The 12,144-nt window shown below is 34.9% G+C and overlaps 1 protein-coding gene across 2 annotated transcripts in view; it reads left to right on the top strand.

The window, feature by feature from the left end:
• Positions 1-12,144, top strand: part of NELL1 (neural EGFL like 1) — a 932,437-nt gene that overhangs the window by 611,888 nt on the left and 308,405 nt on the right. The gene's annotated exons all lie outside the window — the stretch shown is intronic.

Genomic DNA, 12,144 nt, shown 5'->3' with positions numbered 1-12,144 from the left:
TGTTTAAAAATAATTTTACCTTCACTCTTGACTGGCAATTTGAACAGGGGTTGTATTTCTGTTTGTAAATCATTGTTTCTCTCATAGGATTATGAAAGCATTGTTCCATTGTCTCCTAAGTTCCAGTATGGAATTTGAGAAGTCCATGTCTGTTCTGACATTTTATCTTTTGTTTTGAAATTCACTGTTTTAAATTTCATGATGATATTGTTATAAATTTTCTTCATCCTTCTGGTCACTCAATGGAATTTTTCATTTTAGATATTCATAACGTTTAAGTCTGTGAATGTTCTGACATGATGTCTTTGGTGACTTCTCCTGTACTCTTACCCCTTTTTCTTTGGTCTGCTCTTTCTCTTTCTAGCTTTCCTGTTATTTTGATGCTGGACTTCTGATTCTTCAATTTTCATACTTGTCTTCTTTCTTGTTTTACATGTATTTGCCATTTTCTTCTAATATCTGGAGACTTCGTTCACTTTATCTTGTAACCCTTTCAATTTCTGTTGTCCTGTTTTATATTTCAAGACTGCTTTTTCTCTTCCTGTGTTTTTTCATACGTACCCTTTTCATTTCATGAACATGGTGTCCTTTCACTCTTAGGACATTCATCATGGTGAGTAATCAAGGAATAGTGACAATGAAGTGTTCTCTTAATGGAGTTCTCATATCCTCCTTCTTGGGTTTGTCTAAAAAATTTGCTGTGGCTTTTGTCTTTTGTGTTAGAAGTTTCCCTCAAATGTTTAACCTGGCTTTCCACTCATACTTAAAAGCTCTGCAATAAAACACTAATCAAAAGCTCTGTGCAACTGGAGATGTGATTGTTAATAATTACATTCAATGTGGGGTAATGCATTCATTCTCTCAGGAAACACCTGATTGTCAATTTCTTAAGTATTTTATTTTTAGTTGTTTGTTTTCTTGGAAATATTCTTCAAATCTTCTGCCCAGGCAATAAAAGCCCATCATTCAGCATTCTGATTGCCATACAAACTTTCACTGATTTCCCCTGTATTCGATATGGAATCTGCATTCAGTTGTGCGTGGTGTTCCATAGTGCAGAAAATAAATCTCCCATCTTTTTCTAGGCTGGTGGAGAGGCAGTCATCTAACTGGGCAGAATGGGAAGAGGAACCAGGTGTGTATCTAGTTTTTAAGGAGACTCCTCCCACATTTAACTGCCACTGTCAGTTGGTGTTGTTAATTCCTGAGCCTCTTAAATCCTACGGTGCAAAACAAATTTTTTCTTGGCTTTTCTCACTGAGGGTTTGAATTCAGCTTTTTCAGATCTGAGAAAGCAGTCATCACTCCTTCATCTGCTTCTAAGGTTCCAAAATTTTGTTGTCCTAGTTATAATTCTCACAGCCTTTATAGGTATAAAATCCTTAAAAAATGGAAAAAAAAAGCTCTTAAATATAACTTTGATGAAATTTCAAGAAGGAGCAGATGAAATTATGTGCATTTAGCCAACCATGTGTATTTGGAAACTTGTTTATAAAGAAATTGTTTTGTTTTGCCTAATTACCAGTTTATCTGTTAGATGTCTGAAAGTCTACAATGGGGTATATGTGCGTGCATGTGTGTATGTGTGTATCTCTGTCTCATCCTTCCCTCCTCAGGAATGGGGTGGGTGGGGGAAGGTAGCACGTAGAGACACATAAAAGCACAGGAGAAGAAAAGCAGCATGATGTAGGGAAAAGAGCACAAGCTTAGGAGGAAGAGACGGAGATTGAATCTTCTGCTGACTCTGAGTTATTAATCCTTTTGGCATCTCACTTTCCTTATCTATGAAGTGATTAGAATAACAGCTGTCTTGTAGTTACATTTTGCAGATGGAGATAAAGTGTCATCCTGCACAAGCCTTGAATATGGTGCCCAGTGGAGGGCATGTTGTATCTTGAATGAAGGGAGAACATTTGCTGGCAGGAGATGGGAAGGCCAGGGGGAATCTTTTTGAGAATATTTTTAGATATGTATATTTTGTATAATTATATCTACTTTGTATTATTGACCAGGGCTAAACTACTTGGCCAAAATATCTGGCTTCTGAAAGCCCCCACTAATTTCTGGATCTTTTAGTTATTATAATAACCTTACTATAGGAATTGGGTCACAGTGGTTTAACAAATGTGGAGTGTGCTTTATAGCAGAGTATGAATTTGGGGCTAATTGAAATAGAGACTTTTTGGGAAAACTCAGTGTATGGTTGTCTGAGCTGGTGACAGCAGTTGTGGAGTGTGTGTGTGTGTGTGTGTGTGTGCGTGTGTGTGTTGAACTAAAACCGATACTTTACCAGAGAGCACTTCATTGACTCTTGCATCCATTCATTATTAGCACAAAGAGATTCTCTTGCTTTGTCCTGTTTAAAAAGAAAGCCTCCAAAATAGCAGTTGAAGAAAAATAATAATAAAACCTATGAATAGTTCTTGGAAGGACACAATCCTGCTAGATAGGGAGAAAGAGAATTTAGAGTGGCATAGTAAAGGCCTTCGGTAATAGAAAAGTATTTAATAGAGTTGTTCATGTGGCTGTACTGTTTAGTGAGAAGGGACGATAAAAGATAAGCTGTTTCCAATTTCCAGTGTACCTGTAATCTTGAGTCTTCACCTGTCATCTTTTCAAGAAAGGTGAACTTTTGCCGCTTAAACATCACTTTCCTGAGTAGACTATAAACGCCTCTGTTTCAGCCAAAAACCAAAAAAAAAAATTGAGCATGAATAATTTGAACTATTCACCCCCTCCTTAATACTTTCTTTGCAAGGGAAGATGTTTTCCTTTTACTAAATGAAAACTATATTCAGGAGGCTCTTCTTAGTGTAAAAATAGGGGTATCACTTCTTCAAACAAGGGCTACAGTAGATTTGGTATTATATAATGTGTATTCTTTTTGGAAAACAGCAAGGACATTTCTAGAATCCTTTAAATCTGGCTTTCCACAGTTTTCTGCCATCTGTCAGCTCTTCTGTGGTTATTAAATAGTGATGGCATGGCAGGTGAGAAATTGCATTAATTGTGCAATAGAGAAAATGGAACAAATTAAGTATCTCTGTATTGATTCTTTTTAGAAAAAAAGTAAATAAAATAATGTTTATAATCATTGGTTCTCTAGGACAACATCCAATAAGTCTCAAGAGCTTTCTTAAAGAGTGTGTGTGTCTGTGTTCATGTTTTAAAATTTCTGCTTGCATTAAGGCAAATCTTTGGTATAAAATAGTCTTGGGTTCTTAAAACTTTACTCTCTCTCTCTCGCTTTTCTGAAGTTCACATTTTCCTTTTTAAGGTAGTATCTTTCTGAGCCCTGTATTTTTATTTCAGAAATTCGTTAATGTCTGTGTACCACCCTAAGGGTATTCTACAAATTCTTAATTTTTCATTCAAGGCCCTCTACTCTCTGACCCCAATTTACTTTCCCTATTTTTCTGCATAAATCCTTCCTTTCAGCCAAACAGGAATGCTTAGTGTACCCCACAGACCTTTCACTTTTGCCTCTGTGTCAAAAATACTCTCCCTTCCTCTGCACTTATCTGCTGCTAGCCCCTCCTTACGATTGGATGCTTTCCGAACCCTCCTAGTCCAGATATGCAGTCAGTTCATCTATGCACTTCCACAACCCAGCGGGGTCACTCAGGAACTATTTAGCATGAACTGGCAGTTCACATTCCATTTAGATATGCTCTTTAACTCTGCTTAGAATATAACCTCTGTGAAGGCAGTAGGTTTTATATTTGTTTCATAGTATTTTTTTTCCCTGACATTAAAAGGTTCACTTATGTGTTGCTTGTCTGTCCATCAATCATCTGTCTACCTATTTTTACTCTCTGCTATTTGTTCCTACTTGAATAAAAGCTCCAAAAGATATCTTGCACAGGCTACAGAGGTTGTACATGGTAGACATTTGGCTCTGCAGCTCATGCTATTAACCAGTAATCTACATGAGCCCATGAAGGTTATCAATGGTAACCTTCATTACCATTTCTAACTTTACTTACCCTTCAACGGGATTTTGGCACTGTTGACCCTTTATTCTTTGAATGTTGCACTTCTCTTGGCTTCTATGACACCCTTCTCTCTCTGTTTTTCTACATACTAGCTAATTATCTTGTCATCCTCTTTTGACGGTTTAAATATTGGTGGTCCCCGGTTTGTCATCATCATTTTTCTGTGCTTTCTCTATAGTCCTCTTCCTAGCCAGTCCTCTTGATCTTAGTGGCATGACTCATTACAGGATCACAATCAGTCATAGCACGTGTCAAAACTACTCACTCATAAGAATTGTTATAAGCATTTGTGAAAAATTTAACTTTTTAATTAATTAGACTCACCTCAAATGTACCATTATAAGAATGTCACACGTATGCATTTATTTTTCAATAGTGTGTACCTACTTGTGTGTGAAAATGTGGAATTCGAGTTCACTGTAAGTGAATTTCTCATAACTCACAGCCTATTTTCCATTTGCTGAAGACATCCATGAACTGTGATTATTGATGTGTCATTAATAGTTATAACAATTTTGAAATACTGTAGTCTATATACCATGGATTTAAAATTATGTTTCTTTTCTTGATTTATGATTTATCCATGGGTACATTTTTAATAACAAAGAGAGATGAAGGAAATGTATATGCATCTACATCTTCACGGTATAGAAGTGAGAATGAGGCAGTCCTTACAATCTCCAAATCAAAGACAAAGTGATCATTCAAATAGTGTGTGCAATAATGTTACTTATACTAACATCATGAATATATAGAAATGCTACTCACTATACTTTTTAATGATAAAATAAGAATTTAAAAATTACTAGTAATACATTTTTATTTTCTTGTATTACCTGTGGGGGTTTGAATTTGATCTTCAAAATATAGTTCAAAATAGTTTTTATGGTAGATTAACCATATATGCATTGTTTCCCTCCAAGAAATGACGTTTTAAGATAATTAAATATGTAATTTTACTGATCCTTTGGTAGTAAAATTCTTTTGCAAGTATGACCTATAAAAACAGTTTGGGAGTTCTTTGCTTCATTTGGCCAACTACTTTTGTTTGTAAGTGTGAGTGTTTGGTTTTCATTACAGTCCGAGTATGCTCCTGGGAGTATGTCTCATATGAATGTCATTCATCATCTGTCGCAGCAGAAGAAAAGTTGAAAACCTCTGCTCTAGGCTATTTTATATACTCTTTTGTATTTAACTTTTGCCTGTATGTTGATGACTCTTGAATCAGTATCAACACCCACGATAACTGACCCAGGGCTGCAGTCATTTATTAAGCCAACTACTGGGCATCTTTATGTGGATGTCCTACCGGTTTTTGACTTAAAGTTTATTTTATCTGATGTAAATGTAGCTCCTCCTGCTCTGTTTTGGTTTCCATTTGCATGAAATGATTTTCTCCATTCCTTGACTTTCAGTAAATGTGTGTCATTATAGGTGAAGTGAGTTTCTCATAGACAACATATAGTTAGGTCTTGTTTTTAATCTGTTTAGCCACGCTTTGTCTTTTAGTTAGAAAATGTAGTGAAGTTAGGTCACAGGGAAAACTGCTGCCCCCCAAATTGGCAAGACAGACAGGCAGAAACAAAGAACTTAAGGAAGCAAAAACTCCAAATTGAAACTTGTGTGGGAACCAAGACCAGGGTAGGGAAACCTGAAATGTAACTGATGAATTGCTTTAGGCTTATAGACAAATCTGAGTTTTAAAAACTCCTTAGGGTGGGGGGATAGCGATAGAGAGGCCCTCACACTTTTGTGAGCTTTACATCCAGGAGCTTGACCAGCTTCTAAGAAGGAAAAATTCCCTTATGCTTCTAGCAGGAGAAGGAGAGAAGAAACCATGTGGACATATGCCAGAGCATTCTGTTCTTAACAAAAGCTGCCTTTAAGAGAAACTATTTTATTTATCACAGCCTAAACTCTAGGGGTTTTATCAGAGCCTACCCAATCTAGGGAAAAGGAAACACCCAACTCCAGCCACCTCATAGCCTTCCACAAGGGGGAAGAAAAATTCACAACTCCAGCCCACTCTAACCATCCTGTCCCACCTGACTTTGGGAGGTGGAGACTGAGAAGCACTTGTGAAATTCATAGTTCAGAGGCACAGTCTTAATGAAAAAGTGAGACCTAATCATATAGAATGCTAACCCCTCAACAACTTCCCACCATGTTACAAATGTCTGTTTGTTACAGTCTCTTTTACATAATACATCATGTCATGTCTGGTTATCAAGAAAAAATGGCAAGGGATACTAAAAGGAGAAAGCACAGTTTTAAAACACAAAGCAAGTATAAAAACCAGATTCAGATGTGGCAGGAATATTGGGAGTAGACCTGGAATTTAAAACAGGTATGGTTAGCATGAAAAGGAGTCTAATGGATAAAGTAGACAGAATGTAAGAACAGATGGGCAATGTAATCAGAGAGATGGAAATTCTAAGAAAGGATTGAAAAGAAATGCTACAGAAGAAAAAATCTGTAGCAGACATGAACAATGCCTTTTTTTGTGCTAATTAGTAAACTGCACATGGCTGAGGAAAAAAAAAATCTCTGAGCTTGAAGATATGTTAATAGAAACTTCTAAAATGGAAAAACAAAAAGAAAACTGGGAAACAAAATAAAACAAAATAAAAAGCCAAAGAACTGTGGGACCACCATAAGATGGGTAAATGCATATAGTGGGAATATCACAAGAAGAAAACAGAAAGGAACAAAAGAAATATGGGAAGCAATACTGGCTGAGAATTTTATAAAATTAATTTCAGACAACAAACCATGTATCCAGGAAGCTCAGAGAAAACAAAGCAGGATAAATGCCAGATCTCTCTCTCTCTCTCTCTCTCTCTCTCTCTCTCTCTCTCTCTCTCTCTCTCTCTCTCTGTCTCTCTCTCACACACACACACACACACATACACACACACACACACACACACACACACACACACACACACACACATATATCATATTCGAACTGCAGAAAACAAAGATAAAAATTCTTGAAGAAATTCAGGAGAAAAAAAATCTTGCCTAGAAGACCAAAGAGAATTACCACTGATTTCTCAGAAATCATGCAAACAAGAAGAAAAAGGTATGAAATATTAGAATTTCACTTAGAATTCTGCACCCAGTGAAATTATCCTTCAAAAGTAGAGGGGACATAAAGCCATTTTCAGACGACAAAAATTGAAGGATTGTGTGCCAAGTAGAACTACCTTACAAGAAATGTTGAAGGTCTTCATAGAAGAGGGAAATCATATAGTTCAAACCTTGGATCTACATAAAGAAAGAGCATCAGAGTAAGAATTAGCAAAATTAAAATTAAAACATTTCCCTTATCATTGATTGATCTAACAGATGACACTTTGTTCAAAATAATAGCAACAATGTATTCAATTATATATTCTTACATAAAAGTGAAATGAATGACAGCAATGGTACCATGATGGGAGAGAGAATTAGGGTTTTTTTTGGTGTTGTTATTATAAGGTTCATGTACTCTCTATGAAGTAGTATAGTATTATCTAAGGGTGTGCTGGGATTAATTCTAAATGTATATTGCAAACTCTATGACAATCACTTTTTGTTTTAAAAAAGTATATTGCTATGGTAAGAAAAAAGAGAAAAGTAGAATCTCAAAATGATTAATGAAAACTTCAAAAAGAAGAAAAAGATTGGAAGACAAAAATAGAAGCAAGGACACAGGCAGTGAAAAGAAAGCAGTAATACATATAGTAGATACTAATTCACCTGTGTCAACAATCAGTGGTCTAAATATACCAATTAAAAGATACAGAATATCAGAGTAGATCAAAAGACAAGACTCAACTATGTGTTGTCTACAAAACACCCACTTTATTAAAAAATATATAGATTAAAAGCAAATGGAAGAAGAAATGTATGTTATGCTAATACCAAAATAAAATCAGAATAGCTATATTAATTTTGGACACAACAGACTTTAAAGAAAAAAAAATATCAGGGATAAATAGGGCATTACATAATTTTAAAAGAGTCAATTCTCCAAGAAGATACACATAATCCTTTTTGTGTATGTGCCTAACATGAGAACATCAAAATACATGAGTAAAAACTGACAAAACTAGAAAGAGAAATAGATGAATTCACTAGTATAGTTTGACAATTAGATACTCCTTTTTCAGAAATAAACAGATTCTGCTGGCAGAAAATCCTTAAGGACATAGCAATAATACTACATTAATCAACTGGATATAATTGACATCTATTAGCTACATCGTTCAATGACAGTACAACACACATTCTTCTCAAGCTTCTCACATGGAACATTCATCAAAATAAACCACGTTCTGGGTCATAAAGCAGACCTTAGCACATTTAAAAGAACAGAAATTATCGTATGATATCTGCATTCAGACCATAATAGAATTAAAATAGAAATCAGTAACAGTTGGAGAACTCCAAAATTATTGAAGATTAAACAACAGACTTTTAATTAACCTATGGGTCAAAACGGAAATCTCAAAAGAAATTAAAAATATTCTAAACTAAATAAAAATAAGATACAATTTTTCAAAATTTGCAGGGAAGGCGGTGCTTAGCATTGAATGCTTGTATTAGAATAAAAGAAAGATCTGAGAGTAATGATCCAAGCTTCCACCTTAGAAAACTAGAAAAAAAGAAAATTAGATTCAAAATAAGCAGGAGAAAAGATATAATAAAAATTAGTGCCAAAATCAATGAAATTGAAAACAGGAAATCAATAGAGAAAATTAACAAAAATAAACCTAGTTCTTTGAAAAGATCAACAAAATTGATGAACCTCTAGTCAGGCTAAGATAAAAAAGAAGGAAGACAAATCACTAATATCAGTAATGAAAGAGAGGACATCACTGTAGTCTCATGGACATTTAAAAGGCAATACAGGAATATTATGAACATTTTCTATGCCCAAAATTTGATAACCTATATAAAATGAACCAATTTCTTGAAAGATAATCATCCATAACTCACAAAAGAAGAAATAGATTATCTGAATGGGCCTATATCTATTACAGAAATTGAGCCAATAATTAACATTTTCAAACAGAAGCACCAGGCCCAGATGGGTTCACTGGTGAATTCTACCAAACATTTAGGAAAGAAATTATACAAATTCTCCACAGTCTCTTCAAGAATACAAAAGCAGTGGGAATACTTCCAAATTCTTTGTGAGGCCAACATTAATACTAAAACCAGACAAAAACCTCACAAGAAAAGAAAACTATAGCCCAGTATTTCTCATGAACATAGATACAAAAATTCTCAATAAAATATTAGCAAATTGACTCCAACAGTTATTTTAAAAAATACAGTACATCCAAGTGGTGTATATTATCCCAGGTGAGGCAAGACTGGTTCAACATTTGAAAATCATTTGAATTAATGTGTTCAGCACATCAAAAACCTAAAGAAGAAAAATCACATTATCATAACAATAGATGCAGAAAAAGCATTTGACAAAATTCAACACCTATTGTTGATAAAAACCCTCAGTAAACTAGGAATAATAGAAGGGAACTTCCTCAACTTGATAAAGAACATGTACACAAACCCTACAGCAATGTCATACAATAATGAGAAACTACAAGATTTGCTGCCAATTTAGGAAGAAGGCAAGTATATCCCCCCTCACCACTTTTTTTTCTTGACATAGTATTCTAAATCATAGCTAATGTGTTAAGAAAATAAAATAAAAGGTGTACTTACTGGAAAGAAAGAAATAAAACTGCATTTTCTTCTGCATACCATGATTATCTAAGTAGAAATTTTTAAAAAATCAATTTAAAAATCCCTTCTGAAACTAGCAAGTGACTATAGCATAGTTGCAGAATATAAGGTTAATGTACAAAAGTCAATAGTTTTTTCTGTATACTGGCAATGAACAAGTGAAATTTAAAATTAAAAACAATGCCAGTTATATTAGCAACCCCAAAATGATATACGTAGATTTAAATATAACAAAATATGGACAAGATCTATAAGAGGAAAACTATAAAACTCAGATTTTAAAAATCAAAGAACTAAATAAATAGATATTCCATGTTTATGGGTAGGAAGACTCAATATTGTTAGTATGTCAGTTCTACCCCATTTGATTCAAGATTTTATGTAGTCCCAATAAAAATCCTAGGGAGTTACTTTGTGAATATTGATAAACTGATTCCAAAGTTTATATATACAGACAAAAGACTCAGAATAGCCAACAGAGTACTAAAGGAGAACAAAGTTGAAGAATTGACACTGCCAGATGTGAAGACTTACTATAAAGCTACAGTAATCGAAACAGTGTAGTACTGATGAAAGAATAGACAAATAAGTCAATGCAAGAGACTAGAGAGCCCAGAAATAGATCTATGGTAATACAGTCAACTGATGTTAGACAAAGGAGCAAACACAGTGTCATGGAGGAAAACTGTCAACTCAACAAGTGGTGCTAGATAAACGACATCCACATGCCAAAATAAATTGATAAATGTAGACACAGATCTTAAAACTCTAGTAAAAATAAATCAAAATGGATCATAAATGTAAATGAAAATGAAAAACTCGAACTCCTAGAAGATAACAGGAGAAATTCAAAGTGACCTATAGTATGGCAATTATTTTTTAGATACAATCAAGGGAACAGATCATGAAAGAAATAATAATCTGAAATTCATTAAAATTATAAAGGTTTGTTCTAGAAAAGACATTGTCAAGAAAGTGAGAAGGCAAGACATAGACTGGGAGAAAATAGTTGCAAAAGACACATCTGATAAAGGACTGTTGTCCACAATGTACAAAGAACTCTAAACTCTACAATAAGCAACTGAACAACCTGATTAAAAAATGGGCAAAAACCTAGCAGACATCTCACTAGGGAGCTAATAAACATATGAGAAGATGCTCAACATTTTATGTTATTAGGAAACTACAAACTAAAACAACAAGGAGATACACTACACACCTATTGGAATGGCAAAAATCTGACACACTAACAGCACCGAATCTTCACAAGGATATGAAGCACCAGGAAGGCTACGGTCACTTTGGAAAAAAGCAGTTTCTGATGAAGCTAAGCATGTTCTTACCATGTGATACAGCAATTTAGCCTCTTGGTATTCATCCAAATGAGTTGTAAACTATGTCCACACCAAAACCTGCAAACAGATGTTTCGAGCAGCTTTATTCATAACCACCCAAACCTGGAAGCAATAAAAATGTCTTCCAGGAGTTGAAAGGATAAACTTTGGCATATCTAGACAATGAAATATTGTTCTACGCCAAAAAGAAATGAACTATCAAGCCATGAAAAGAAATAGAGGAAATGTAAATGCACAATACTAGGTGACAGAAGCCGATCTGCAAATGTCACATGTGATTTCAATTATATGACATGATGAAAAAGGCAAAACTATGAAGACAGTAACATCTTCAGGGGATTCCAGAGGTTGGGGGAAAGGAGAGAGAAAATGTACTCAAATAGAGGATTTTTAAGGCAGTGAAACTACTCTGTAATGATACTGTAATGGTGGATACCTATCATTGTACATTGGTCCAAACCTGTACGAAGTATAATGCGAAGAGTGAAACCTAATGTAAACTATAGACTTTGGTTGATACTGATGCATCAGTGTTGGTCCATTGGTTATAATAAATGGAGAATGGCAGAGCGAGATGGCCAAATAGAAGACTCTACCAATCATTCCACCTACATGGACAACAATTTAACAATTATTTGTGCAGAAACACACTTTCAAAAGAACCAAAAACGAGGTGAGCATTCACAGTACCTGATTTTAACTTCATATCACTGAAAAAGGTATTGAAGAGGGCAGGAAAGACAGTTTGAACTACTGATGCCACCTTTTCCCCATCACTCAGCAGGAGCTATGTGCCATGAAGAGAGAATCTGTGCATTTGTGGGAGGGAGAGCACAGTGATTCTGAGATATTGCATTGAACTCAATTTTGCCTTGTCACAGCAAAAAAAAAAAACAAAAAAAAACAAAAAAAAACTGGACTGAACTTTACTAACACCAGCCCACGGAGGGAGAATTTAAACCAGCCCTAGCCAAAGGAGAATCGCCCATCCCATCCCAGCAGTCAGAACTTGAGTTACTGCAAGCCTCACCAAAGCAGGCTAAAATGCTATG

Source organism: Macaca mulatta, chromosome 14 (assembly GCF_049350105.2).
Source record: "Macaca mulatta isolate MMU2019108-1 chromosome 14, T2T-MMU8v2.0, whole genome shotgun sequence".
Taxonomy (NCBI): domain Eukaryota; kingdom Metazoa; phylum Chordata; class Mammalia; order Primates; family Cercopithecidae; genus Macaca; species Macaca mulatta.
The sequence above is the reverse complement of the archived record's forward strand: the minus strand, read 5'-3'. Positions and strand labels throughout refer to the sequence as shown.